Source organism: Dendrobates tinctorius, unplaced genomic scaffold, assembly GCF_039654945.1.
Source record: "Dendrobates tinctorius isolate UK_male_01 unplaced genomic scaffold, ASM3965494v1 ptg000046l, whole genome shotgun sequence".
NCBI lineage: Eukaryota > Metazoa > Chordata > Amphibia > Anura > Dendrobatidae > Dendrobates > Dendrobates tinctorius.
The window spans coordinates 78604481-78619069 of NW_027361714.1; the positions used below are offsets into that span (position 1 = coordinate 78604481).

Sequence of the window (14589 nt, forward strand, 5' to 3'; positions counted from 1 at the left end):
TCATATAGACACTGCATCAAGGCCTTCTTCTCATGAGTTACCACCAGAGGGAGTTCTAGAACAATTATGCACAGCATACCAAATGTACATGCAGAAGAGTGACCAATATATTATTCTCCTGAAGAAACTGAATCTCCCAGAGACTTTAAACGAATTGCAAGGTTTCCAGCAGCTTAATTCTGAAAGAGACTGCACTGGACGTGACATTAAAGCCAAGATAGAGGCTAGAATCGCACGAACACCAGATGCATCAACTCGCTCATCCAAATCGTGTAAGCACTCAAAACGTTCATCTAGGTCAAGTTCATCAAAATATTCTACTCTTACTGAGCAGCTTATAAGAGCACGTGCTAAGGCTGAAACTACTAAGGTACAAGCTGCCTTTGCACAAAAGAGAGCAGAAATGGATGCAGCTGCTGCACAAAAGAGAGCAGAAATGGATGCAGCTGCTGCACAAAATAGAGCAGAAATGGACGCTGAAGCGGCCGCATGGAAGCTCTAGAGAAGGAATGTGAGCATGCAACAGCCATGGCAGAATTAAAGGTACTCGAACAGGCTATCAGTGGGAGTCAAAGAGACAGCGTCAGTTTGTGTGAAATGGAGGCAGAAGACCCTACTGAACGCACAAGAGACTACGTGCTAAGCCAAGATGGCGAACCGCAGATCATCACTAACACTCTTGATGGTGTTGACGCTTCTCCAGAGCACAAGAATGCCGATCCACTTACAGAATACTGCATTCAAGGTCATTATACCCTCGACAACCACACAGTGCCACCTCCACATGTAGCAGAAACTATACCCACCAAACCAGTTGCTGGACTAAATGCATATGCCACTCCATACTTCCCCACGTTTCAAGGCCAAGACGTCTCCACCCCTATGTACAACACCGCTCAGCCTACAATTGTGCATCCTAAGTCAGAAAGAACAGACATGTCCGACTTCGCAAGGTACATGATTCGCCGTGAACTTACTAAAACCGGTCTCACAAGGTTCGACAACCAACCTGAAAATTACAGAGGTTGGAAAAGTGCCTTTAGAACCGTAACTAGTGACCTCGGCATCACTGCTGCGGAAGAGCTGGACCTGCTGATCAGATGGTTAGGACCACAATCCACAGAGCGTGTCAAGAGACTCAGGTCTGTACATATCAGTAATCCAACGGCTGGTCTCATGGCTGCATGGGAAAGACTAGAGAGAAACTTTGGCAGTCCAGAAGCCATAGAGGATGCACTGTTCAGGCGACTAGAGTTTTCCAAAGATATCCAGCAAGGACAGTTCAAAGTTCCTAGAGCTCAGTGACCTGCTGTTAGAGCTCCAGCTGGCCAAGGCAGACACCCACCTACCTGGCCTTAGCTACTTGGACACTGCTCGTGGAGTAAACCCCATTATCTCCAAGCTACCATACAATGTACAAGAGAAGTGGACTGCAATAGGGTCAAAATACAAGAAAGACCATCAAGTGTCATTTCCTCCGTTCTCCTACTTCTGTGAGTTTATAAAAGACATTGCAGAGCGTAAGAACGACCCAAGCTTTTCCTACGGAGAATCCAGTGGCCCAGCTTCACCTCCCTCTAAATACGTGAGCACACGCTCGAATGACAGAAACCGCAGGGGTCCAGTGTGTTAGTGAAGAAGACGGATATTCTTCCCTTACCAACATCAGCCCCAGGCAAGAACAACAAGTGTGAAAAGATAGAGAACCCAAATCGTGAGTGTCCAATCCACAAGAAGCCACATCCCTTAAAAAAGTGCATCGGCTCCAGGAAGAAACCGCTCCAAGAACGCAAGGAACTTCTAAAGAAGTTTGGGGTATGCTACAGATGTTGTGCTTCTACTGAACACCTTGCTAAAGACTGTAAAACTACAATTAAGTGTATGGAGTGTGACAGTGAGGACCACGTACAAGCACTCCACCCATACCGTCCTGACTCTACACGTACTCCTTCCCCCACCACGAGCCATGGCGGGGAGGACGCAGCTCAAACTGCAAGTCATACCACAATATCTTCTTCATGCACAGAAGTCTGCGGAGAAGGTCTCTGGGACAAGTCCTGTGCGAAGATTTGCCTGGTGAACGTATATCCCAACGGTCACCCAGAGAAAGCCGTGAAGGTGTACGTCCTCTTGGATGATCAGAGCAACCGATCACTTGCAAGGTCAGAACTCTTTGATATGTTTAACTTAAAGGGAAATGCTTACCCTTACACCTTAAGTACCTGCAGCGGTGTTACAGAGGTCTCTGGGAGAAGGGCCAGTGGTCTTATGGCGACATCCCTCGACAACACCGTAGAGATACCCTTACCTACACTTGTCGAGTGCAACCAGATTCCATCCAATCGAGAAGAGATCCCAACGCCAGAGGCTGCTCTTCATCACCCACATCTCAAGGGGATAGCAAACAAGATACCAGCCCTCAACAACAGCGCAGATATCCTGATTTTGCTTGGCAGAGACATTCTCCGGCTGCACAAGGTACGTCAGCAAATTAACGGACCACACGACGCACCATTTGCCCAACGCTTTGATCTAGGCTGGGTAATTATAGGCAATGTTTGCATACTCAAGATGAAGAGACCTAATAACATCTCCTCTTACAAAACACACATCTTGCCAAATGGTCGCAGCACTCATTTTCAGCCATGCCCACATCATTACTGGGTGAAAGAGAAAGTGAGCAACACCAAGAGGCAACAGGAATCCTTCAACAACATGAACATGCTCCAACCCTGGGACGAAAACCTCGGGTCAACAGTGTTCAATTCCACAAATGAAGACAACAAGTTAGCACCCACAAGGGAAGATAAAGAATTCATAAAGGTTATGGACAAAGAATTTGTTCAAGATGACTCCAACAGTTGGGTAGCTCCTTTACCCTTTCGTTTCCCAAGAGCGAGGTTGCCGAACAACCTGCAGCAAGCAACTGCAAGGTTCTCATCCTTAAAGCGTACCCTAAAGAGGAAACCAGAGATGGAGAGGCATTTCATTGACTTTATGCAGAACATCTTTGACAGAGATCATGCTGAACCTGCGCCACCACTGAAGGAAGGAAAAGAATGTTGGTACCTTCCATCCTTTGGTGTCTATCACCCTCACAAGCCTAACCAGATCAGAGTGGTGTTTGACTCCAGTGCTCAGTATGAAGGCCTCTCTCTCAACAACCTGCTACTAACTGGACCCAACCTGAACAACAGCCTCCTTGGAGTATTGATCCGCTTCAGACAAGAACCTGTTGCTATAATGGCCGACATTCAGCAGATGTTTCATTGCTTCATCATGAAGGAAGACAGCAGAAACTATCTTAGGTTCCTATGGCACAAAGACAACAATGTCAACAATCAAGTCATAGACTACCGGATGAAGGTCCATGTCTTCGGCAACAGTCCTTCACCTGCTGTGGCGATCTACGGACTGAGACGGACAGCCCAGGAAGGTGAGAGAGAGTACGGATCCGATGCTCGTCAATTCGTAGAGAAGAACTTCTACATAGACAACGGGCTCAAGTCCTTGCCCACAAGTGAAGAGGCAATTGACCTACTCTCCAGGACACAGGAAATGCTATCCACATCAAACCTCAGACTCCACAAGATCATCTCTAACAGTCAAGAGGTAATGAGCGCGTTTCCATCTGAGGACCATGCCACGAACCTAAAGGACCTCAACCTAGGTTCTGATGTTCCTCCCACACAGCGCAGCCTTGGTCTACTGTGGGATATCAAACAGGACACCTTCACCTTCCAAGTGTCGCCCTGTGACAAACCCTTTACCAAACGAGGAGTCCTATCTGTCATAAACAGCATCTACGATCCTCTCGGGTTTGTAGCACCCATCACTATTCAAGGCAAGATACTGTTAAGACAGCTCACTGCCGAGAACACTGATTGGGACACCCCGCTGCCAACTCAGAAACAGCAAAGGTGGGAGACATGGAAGAAGTCCTTGAAGTTCTTAGAGCAACTCCAAGTCCCACGTTGTTATTCTCCAAGATCATCTTTGGCTGCAATCAGAAGAGAAGTCCATATTTTCTGTGATGCATCTACAGAAGCCATAGCCGCAGTAGCTTATCTGAAGACCTTAGAAGCTAATAAGGTGCATTGTGGTTTCATCCTGGGTAAGGCCAAATTAACTCCAAAGCCTGCACACTCTGTACCCAGACTCGAACTTTGCGCTGCAGTACTGGCAGTAGAAATTGCTGAAGTTGTAAGAGACGAAATGGACATTGCAATTGATTCCTTTACCTTCTACGGAGACCTTGTTCTCTTAAAAGACAAAGAGGCTCATCGTAACGACTGGCCAATGGGTCTTATCACCAAGGTCATGCTCAGCGAGGACGGAAAGACGCGTAAGACAGAAGTTAAGGTGACAAAAGGGGGCTCTACCCGAACCTTCCTCCGTCCGGTCACCGATCTCGTGCTGCTACTGCCAAAGGAGGACGTCACATGAACTGAACATTGCTCCTGGACGTTGCTCACGGCGGGGAGCATACCTACTCATCCCCCAGTTTTATTGAACATTGACATTTTCCATTGGATTGAACTTTGAACATTGCCATTGGATTGCTGGGTTGGTGGAAGAGTTGGCATGTTTGCGGCTTCCCCAATCCGAAGATGGGTTTAATAGACTTAGACTTATCTTCCGGTGTGGTCTATGGGTCAACAACAATGAGTTGGACTTTAAAAATGTTTGTTGTTTATTATTGCATGCATGTTTTTCTTTTCTCTTGTTTTTCAGGTTCGAACGACTTCGAAGAATTAAGGACATCGTGAAATCCAAGGATTTCAGACGGGGAGTGTCATGTCCCACGACTTGGGAAATCATTTAATATTTGCATTGCTTGTGTTGTATCCTTGTTGCTAGGCAGAAGTTTGCCTTTCCCTGTATTTTGTCCCAACTCTCTCCCTGTAGTCCTGTGATGTATGTTTGTTCCCTCCCTTATTCTCCATTTTGTGATCGTCCCTCCATCTGTATGCATCTTCTTACATGTCCTCTGAAGAATATTCCTTTTTACCTGCTGCTTTCATCATAATACAATAATTTCAGTTAAAGCATCCCTCTTTTCCTGGAGTCTTCTTACATGAGATCGTGGCTGAGTTAAGCTGTCTGATTAATCGGTATGAAAGTGAGTACAGGTCGATACGGAAAGGGCCCAGAAAGAGAGGTCTATCCAGGCACCATACGTTCTACATATCCATGAGTCAGAATAATACATATATACATATACTTTATAAGGTACATCCCAATTATAAGATGCAACCCCCCCCAACACTTTCCTCCAAAATTTTGAAGGAAAAAGGTGCATCTTATAATCTGAAAAATACGGAAAGTATTTGATACACTGCCGATTTTGCAAGTTTTCCCACTTACAAAGAATGGAGAGGTCTGTAATTTTTATCATAGGTACACTTCAACTGTGAGAGACAGAATCTAAGAAAATTCAGAAAATCACATGGTATGATTCTTACACAATTAATTTTCATTTTATTGTATGAAATAATTATTTGATACGATAAACAGAACTTAATATTTGAAACAAAAACCTTTGTTTGCAATTACAGTCGTTAAATGTTTCCTGTAGTTTTTGACCAAGTTTGCAAACACTGCAGCATGGATTTTGTCCCACTCATCCATACAGATCTTCTCCAGATCTTTCAAGTTTCGGGGCTGTTAATCTATGGGGCAGCTCCCATCACCATTTTTTTCTCGGTGTATTCTACGTGCAAGAGAAAATGCAGCATGCTGCGATTGTACGTATATATTGGCCAAGTCTCGCCAATGCAAGTCTATGGGTGCGAGAAAAACCGGACACCACACGGACCATTCATGTAGCTTGTGACAAATATGCACACATTTTCCTCATAGAAGCCCAGTGAGCCATTAAATTCAATGGGGAAAATCAATGCGAAATGTAAAGCCATACGGATGTCATACGGATACATAGGTGCGAGAAAATCGCATCATCGAATTGCAAACACATTACACATGGATGACCATACGGAGACCATTTGTGTGACTCTCGGCCGAGAGAATCAGACCAATTTTTCATACCTTAAATGGGAATCTGTCACCCCATTTTTCGACTATGAGTTGCCGGGACCGACATCAGGGCTTATCTATAGCATTCTGTAATGCTGTAGATAAGCCCCCGATGTAACCTGAAAGAGAAGAAAAAGGAGTTATATTATACTCACCCGGGGGCGGTACGGGTCCGGTTTTGGTCCACTGGGTGTCGCGGTCCGGTCCGGCGCCTCCCATCTTCTAACGGTGACGTCCTCTTCTTTGCTGCCTGTCATGGCTCTGGTGCAGGCGCACTGCTCTGCCCTGTTGAGGGCAGAGCAGAACACTGCAGTGCGCAGGTGCCAGACCTCTCCCAGCACCTGTGCACTGCAGGACTCTGCTCTGCCCTCAACAGGGCTGAGCAGTGCTCCTGCACCGGAGCCACGAAAGGTAGCAAAGAGGACGTCACTGTTAGAAGATGGGAGGCGCCGGACCAGACCGCGACAGCCATCGGACCAAAACCCGACCTGGACCGCCCCTGGGTGAGTATAATATAACTCCTTTTTCTTCTCTTTCAGGTTAAATCGGGGGGCTTATCTACCGCATTACAGAATGCGGTAGATAAGCCCCTGATGGCGGTGCCGGCAGCTCATAGTCGAAAAATGGGGTGACAGAATCCCTTTAAGTGTGACTCCGGCCTGACAGAGCCACTCCTGAATTGCCCTTGCTGTGTGTTTTGGTTCATTGTCATGCTAGAAGACCCAACCATGACCTATCTTCAATGCTCTTACTGAGTGACAGAGGTTATTAGCCAAAATCTTGCGATACATGACCCCATCCATCCTCCCTTCAATACGGTGCAGTCGTCCTGTCCCCTTTGCAGAAAAGCATCCCTAAGTATGATGTTTCTCCCACCATGCTTCACTGTCAGGACTGTGTTCTTGGGGTTGTACTCAAAATTCTTCTTCATCCAAACACGGCAAATTCTATTATGGTCTCATCTGTCCACATGACCTTCTCCTATGTCTCCTCTAGATCATCCAGATGGTCATTGGCAAACTTCAAACGGGCCTGGATATGTGCTGGTATGAGCAGGGGAACCTTGCGTCCTCTACAGGATTTTAATCCATGACAGCGTAGTGTGTTACTAACGGTAATGTTTGAGATTGTGGTCACAGCTCTCTTCAGCTCATTGAACAGGTCATCCCATGCTGTTCTGGCCTCATTCCTGACCTTTCTCAGAATCATCTTTACCCCACGAAGCGAGATCTTGAATGGAGACCCAGACCGAGGAAGATTGACAGAAATCTTATGTTTATTCCATTTTCTAATAAAAGTGCCAACAGTTGTTGCCTTATCACCAGGATGCTTGCCTATTGCCTTGTAGACCATCCCAGCCTTGTGTAGGTCTAAAAATTTTTCCCTGGTGTCCTTTGACAGCTCTTTGGTCTTGGTCATGATGGAGAACTTGGAGTGTGATTGACTGTGTGGACAGATGTCTTTTCTACACGTAAAAAGTTCAATTAATACAGGTAATCAGTGCAGAGTAGGAGGGCTTATTAAAGAAAAACTAACAGGTCTGTGAGAGCCAGAATTCTTACTGGTTGGTAGGTGGTCAAAAACTTATTTCATGCAATAAAATGCAGTTTAATTATTTAAAAATCATACAATGTGATTTGATTTTATGGATTCTATCTCTCACAGTTGAAGTCTTCATGTAATAAAAATTACTGACCTCTGCATTCTTTGTAGGATGGAAAACTTGCAAAATCATCAGTGTATCAAATACTTATTTTCTCCACTGTAGACCCCTCAAACTCACTTCAAATGTGAGGTGGTCCCTAAAAAATGGTTTTGTAAATTTTGATGAAAAATGAGAAATCACTGGTCAACTTTTAACCCTTCTACCTTCCTAATAAAAAAAAATATGTTTCAAAAATTGTGCTGATGTAAAGTACACATGTGGGAAATGTTATTTATTAACTATTTTGTGTGACATCAAAATTAAAAGTTTGAAAATTGCAAAATGTTCTAAGTTTTTGCTAAATTTTCTTTTTTCTTCCCCACAAATAACAGTAAGTCATATCAAATACATTTTACCACTATCATGAAGTACGATATGTCATGAAATAATCTCAGAATCAGTGGGATCCATTGAAGTGTTCCAGAGTCATTATCACATGAAGTGACAGTGGTCAGAACGTAAAATTTGGCCTGGTCAGGAAGGTGAAAACAGGCTCGGGGGTGAAGGTGTTAACTGCCACTTAATGAATTTGGCATATCTTACTCCTGCGTGCCATCAATAATTCTGGCATATGAAATGTCAGCCTTAATGAAAAATTTTTTTATTATATTCACCTAGGGGGCGGTCCGGTCTGATGGGTCCGGCACCTTCCATCTTCTTATGTTCGCAGCCCTCCTGCTTGCTTCATGGCTTCCCTGCATCGCACTCCTGCGCACGCATACTGATCTGCCCTGCAGTGCACAGGCAATGGGACTCTGACCTTTCCCAGCACCTGCGCACTGCAGTACTTTGCTGTACCCTCAACGGGGCAGATAAGTACACCTGCGCAAGAGCGCGATGTAGGGGAGCCTGTGAAGCAACAGGAGGGCGGCATCGCAAGAAGATGGCTAGCACAGGACCCGGACCTGCAACACCCATCGGACCGGACCACCCCCCGGGTGAGTATAATCTTCTATATACAGTATATAAAATTGAATGTATGTGTGTATCACCAACCAATCACGAAGCATCTTTCATTTCACCAGAGCTATTTAAAAGAAGCTGAGCTGTGATTGATTGCTATGAGCAACAGTTTAGGCCTGTTTCACACTTCCGTTTTTTCTTGTCAGTTAAAATCCGCCAAAATGGCGGAAAGCGGATCCGTTTGTAACTGATGCAAACGGATGCCACCAGTCTGGTTTTTTTGACGGATCTGTTGAATGCAGAATTTTAAAGGAACCGCAGGAGAGAGAGAGAGAGAATTTTTTCCACCGCCAGAAAGGATTTCAGGGTTAAATCTTCCTTTCTCCGGGCATGAGCACTGTAAAATGCGGATGCGGATCCTACAGCCAAAAAAACGTTGCAGGGTCCGTCCAGGCATGCCAGCGGACGCAAACATTTTGGCGGATCCGCAAAAAAACAGATCCAACGGATGGCCATCCGTCAAGATCCGCCGGTAATGCAACTCAATGGGGAAAAAAACGGATCCGCCAAAAAAAATGGCGGATCCGTTTTTTTCAAAAACTGGCGGATTTTGACTGATGGTCAAAAACACAAGTGTGAAAGAGGCCTTAACAGTTTTCCCACTCCACAACACCTCAGCAGACACTGACCGGGTGAGAGAAATCTAGCATCCCCGGGAACATAAGCTCCCAGCCATTGTCTGCCCCCCAGAAAGGAGCAGAGAGCACATGACAGAAATGAATCCACCCCTCCCCGTGCCCATACACCCATCACACTTCCTCCATCTGATCTGTCACAGCGATCTGTGATGTCACAGATCAGCGATCTGTCACAGGACAGTGATGTCCCACCTGGGACAATGCAATAAAGTTAAAAAAAAAGTTTAAAAATAATTTTTAAAAAATCGCTAAATAAATTTAAAAAAAAAATATTCCCTAATAAATTAATTTTTTGGAAATAATAAAAACCAAACAATAAAAGTGCACATATTTGGTATCGCCGTGTCCGTAACGACCCGCCCTATAAAACTGTCCCATTAGTTAACCCCTTTAGCGAACCCCTTAAAAAATAAAAAACGAAGCAAAAAATAATTTATCATACCGCCGAACATAAAGTGTAATAACGCGCGATTAAAAAGACGCATATAAATATCCATGGTACCGCTGAAAACGTCATCTTGTCCCGCAAAAAATGAGCCGCCACACAGCGTCATCAGTAAAAAAATAAAAACGGTATAGCTCGCAGAATAAAGCGATGCAAAAATAATTATTTTTTATATAAAATTGTTTTCATTGCATAAAAGCGCCAAAACATAAAAAAAGACATAAATGAGGTATCCCTGTAACCGTACTGACCCGAAGAATAAAACCGCTTTATCAATTTTACTGCACGCGGAACGGTGTAAACGCACCCCCCCCCAAAAGAAATTCATGAAACGCTGATTTTTGTTCATTCTGCGTCCCAAAAATCGGAATAAAAAGCGATCAAAAGATGTCACGTGCCCGAAAATGATACCAATAAAATGTCAACTCGTCCCACAAAAAATAAGACTTCACATGACTCAGTGGGTCAAAATCTGGAAAAATTATAGCTCTCAATATGTGGTGATGCAAAAACTATTTTTACAATAAAAAGCGTCTTTTAGCGTGTGACAGCTGCCAAATATAAAAACCGCCATAAATAGTAAATCAAACCCCCCTTTATCACCCCCTTAGTTAGGGAAAAATAATAAAATTAAAAAAAGTATATATTTCCATTTTCCCATTAGGGTTAGGGCTGAGATTAGGGTTAGGGGTGTGTTGGGGTTAGGGTTGGAGTTAGAATTGGGGGGTTTCCACTGTTTGGGCACATCAGGGGCTCTCCAAACGCAACATGGCGTCTGATCTCAATTCCAGCCAATTCTGCGTTGAAAAAGTCAAATGGTGCTCCTTCCCTTCCAAGCTCTGCCATGCGCCCAAACAGTGTTTTACCTCCACATATGGGGTATCAGCCTACTCAGGACAAATTGCAAAACAACTTTTGGGGTGCAATTTCTCCTGTTACCTTTAGGAAAATAAAAAATACCAAATATGTGCACTTTTATTGTTTGGTTTTTATTATTTCCAAAAAATAGCATTTTTGTGGAAAAAAATATATTTTTTTTCTTTTCACGCCCGGGCGTTATAAACTTCTGTGAAGCACTTGGGGGTTCAAAGTGCTCACCACACATCTAGATAAGTTCCGTGGGGGGGTCTCGTTTCCAAAATGGGGTCACTTGTCGGGAGTTTGAATAGTTTAGGCACATCAGAGGCTCTCCAAACGCACATGACACCCGCAGAACATTCCATCAAAGTCTGCATTCCAAAACGTCACTACTTCCCTTCCGATCCCCGACGTGTGCCCACACAGTAGTTTTCTCCCACATATCAGGTATCAGCGTACTCAGGACAAATTACACAATAACTTTTGCAGTCCAATTTCTCCTGTTACCGTTGGGAAAATAAAAAAAATTGAACCTGAAGTATTTTGTATTTTTTTTGTGAAAAAAAGTTAAATGTTCATTTTTTTTAAAAAATATTCAAAAAATTCCTGTGACGCACCTAAAGGGTTAATAAACTTCTTGAATGTGGTTTTGAGCAGCTCTAGGGGTGCAGTTTTTAGAATGGTGTCACTTTTGGGTATTTTCTATCATATAGACCCCTCAAAGTGGCTTCAAATGTGATGTGGTCCGTAAAAATAAAATGGTGTTGCAAAAATGAGAAATCGCTGGTCAACTTTTAACCCTTATAACTTACTAACAAAAAAAAATTTTGGTTCCAAAATTGTGCTGATGTAAAGTAAACATGTGGGAAATGTTATTTATTAAGTTTTTTGTGTGCCGTATCTCTGTGATTTAAGGGCATAAAAATTCAAAGTTGGAAAATTGCAAAATTTTCAAAATTTTCACCAAATTTCTGTTTTTTTTTCACAAAAAAATACAAGTTATTTGAATGAAATTTTACCACTACCATGAAGTACAATATGACATGAGAAAACAGTGTCAGAATCACCGGGATCCATGGAAGCGTTCCAGAGTTATTACCTCATAAAGGGACAGTGGTCAGAATTGTAAAAATTGGCCCGGGAGTTAACATGCAAACCACCCTTGGTAGTGAAGGGGTTAAAGGGATCCCCGGTATGGAAGTGAGGGAAAATCCACTCTGTCCGGTGGCTCTGATGAGATGATGTGGGATATTAGTGGTAGTAGTCCGGCGGCTGTGACGGGATGATGTGGGATATTAGGGGTATTAGTCCGGTGGCCCTGGCTGACGAGATGATGTGGGATATTAGGGGTATTAGTCCGGTGGCTCTGGCTGATGGGATGATGTGGGATATTATGGGTAGTAGTCCGGTGGCTCTGGCTGACGGGATGATGTGGGATATTATGGGTAGTAGTCCGGTGGCTCTGGCTGACGGGATGATGTGGGATATTAGGGGTAGTAGTCCGGTGGCTCTGGCTGACGGGATGATGTGGGATATTAGGGGTAGTAGTCCGGTAGCTCTGGCTGATGGGATGATGTGGGATATTATGGGTAGTAGTCCGGTGGCTCTGCCTGACGGGATGATGTGGGATATTATGGGTAGTAGTCCGGTGGCTCTGGCTGACGGGATGATGTGGGATATTAGGGGTAGTAGTCCGGTGGCTCTGACTGATGGGATGATGTGGGATATTAGGGGTAGTAGTCCGGTGGCTCTGGCTGACGGGATGATGTGGGATATTAGGGGTAGTAGTCCGGTAGCTCTGGCTGACGGGATAATGTGGGATATTATAGTGAATGTGGCTATGTGGAGTGGGCGGGGCTATACACTCAGCTCTATATATATGTACTAGATTATGGCCCGATGCTATCGCATCGGGAGGATGCGATAGCATCACACCTCTTGCCATGTTAACCCTCAACACACACACACTCCTCAACACACACTCCTCTCACCTTTCACCATCTCCACTCACGTCCACTCACTCCTTCACTCCACATACGACCCCTTCTCTCACTCCGTCTCTCATACTCACGCAGTCATCGCCGCTGCTCCACGATCCCCGACATCTTCTTCCGCCGGAGCCATCCTGGATCCAGACGTCCTTCCACGCCGGCGACATGTTCTTGCGGCGACGCCATCTTGAGTATCGTGAAATCCCGCGATACTCAAGATGGCGTCGCCGGAAAAACATGTCGCCGGCGTGGACGACGTCGGAATCCAAAATGGCGCCGGCGAAATCTCGCGAGTTTTCGCTGACGCCATTTTGGATCCCGACGTCGTCCTCGCCAGCGACATGTTCTTGCGGCGACGCCATCTTGAGTATCGCGGGATTTCGCCGATCCAAAATGGCGTCGCCGCAAGAACATGTCGCCGGCGTGGATGCCTTCGGGATCCAAAATGGCGTCGGCGAAATCTCGCGAGTTTTCGCTGACGCCATTTTGGATCCCGACGGCATCCACGCTGGCGACATGCTCTTGCGGCGATGCCATCTTGAGTATCGCGGGATTTCACGATACTCAAGATGGCGTCGCCGCAAGAACATGTCGCCGGCGTGGAGGACGTCTGGATCCAGGATGGCGCCGGCGGAAGAAGATGTCGGGGATCGTGGATCAGCGGCGATGACGGCGTGAGTATGAGAGACAGAGTGAGAGAAGGGGTCGTATGTGGAGTGAAAGAGTGAGTGGACGTGAGTGGAGATGGTGAAAGGTGAGAGGAGTGTGTGTTGAGGAGTGTGTGTGTTGAGGAGTGGTGTGTTGAGGGTTAACATGGAAAGAGGTGTGCGGTGACGTCACCAGTTACAACTGGACGGAAGTTGTTACAACCGGAAGCTGCTTTATTATTATAGATAATCATTATAATTTGTTATAACTCACCGTTGTTAGTTACTATGCCCGGACAACGCCGGGCTCTTCAGCTAGTAAAAGTTATATTTCTTCTCTTTCAGGTCGGATCGGGGGCTTAGCTACAGCATTATAGAGTACTTTATATCAGCCCTGAAAGGCAGTGGCCGTAGCTTATAGCAGCCAAAACAGCTGACAGGTTCCCTTTAAGGTTTCCAGATGTTTCAGACTTATTCATGAATTGTGACTAAAAAAAAAAAAACTGTTAAAAAATCACTTCATTTCCAACAATAGTTTGGCGCTATTTTGTGAAACGTGACTTTTTGTACCAATAAGTCATAAAAGGCTAAAGCCCAAACTAAAGATAACTTTTTACTATTTTATGCTAAATTCATGAACCATATTGAATCACTTTGAAGAATTTGAGGTAAACAAAAGTACAAAACAAGATAAAAAAAAAAGCAAAATGTCAGAAAAAAAAATGCAATTAATAGCTGCCTATTTTCTTATGTCCCTTCACATAAAGCAATATTTTGTATAAAGAGGCAAAAACAGTTGCTCAAATTACTAAAAAACGTATAGAAATGTGCTAAACAACCCAGATGCCATCTGTAAAGTGCGCGCCATTATCTTTGACAGGAAAGGCTTTATACCGAGTTCAAAATAACTGCACTTCCTGATGTGTCCACTAGAGGGCGCGGTAGAAACGTCACTAGCACTCCGCCTCCACAGCTTCCCACCTAGATACCGCTTCACCCTTGTGACGCGCAGCCCACTTCAGGGAGGCGGGGCGCATAGCTGACGTCATCACAAAGTGCGGTCACATGCAAGTGATGTCATCAGCTTCCCTGTAGTCGCTTCGCCTGTGTATCCGGGTGAGTATAAGTTATGGCAAGCGGTGCGGCTCCGTCCCTTGTGTGTGGGTTGTGCTTCTGAGATTATTTGCGGTTTTCTTCCGGATATTCCGAGCAGGCAGTAAAATGGCATAGTGGGGTCAGTGAGCTCCGTGGTGGAAGTTGCGCGTGCTGTGGTTGTGAGCCCGGGCTGCCGTGTAACGTCAGCTCT

At 44.9% G+C, this 14589-nt stretch overlaps 2 protein-coding genes across 6 annotated transcripts in view; both read left to right on the forward strand.

Moving 5' to 3' along the window:
- PPIL6 (peptidylprolyl isomerase like 6) overlaps positions 1-14589 on the forward strand; it is a 252837-nt gene that overhangs the window by 44510 nt on the left and 193738 nt on the right. The gene's annotated exons all lie outside the window — the stretch shown is intronic.
- ZBTB24 (zinc finger and BTB domain containing 24) overlaps positions 14246-14589 on the forward strand; it is a 43755-nt gene continuing 43411 nt past the window's right edge. For 4 of the 5 annotated variants that reach the window (XM_073576022.1, XM_073576024.1, XM_073576026.1 and 1 more), the window contains exon 1: positions 14246-14399. The gene's annotated coding sequence lies outside the window, so the exon portion shown is untranslated. Of the gene's footprint in view, positions 14400-14497; positions 14518-14589 lie in introns of those variants that run through there. The other variant, XM_073576023.1, reaches the window with a different exon arrangement.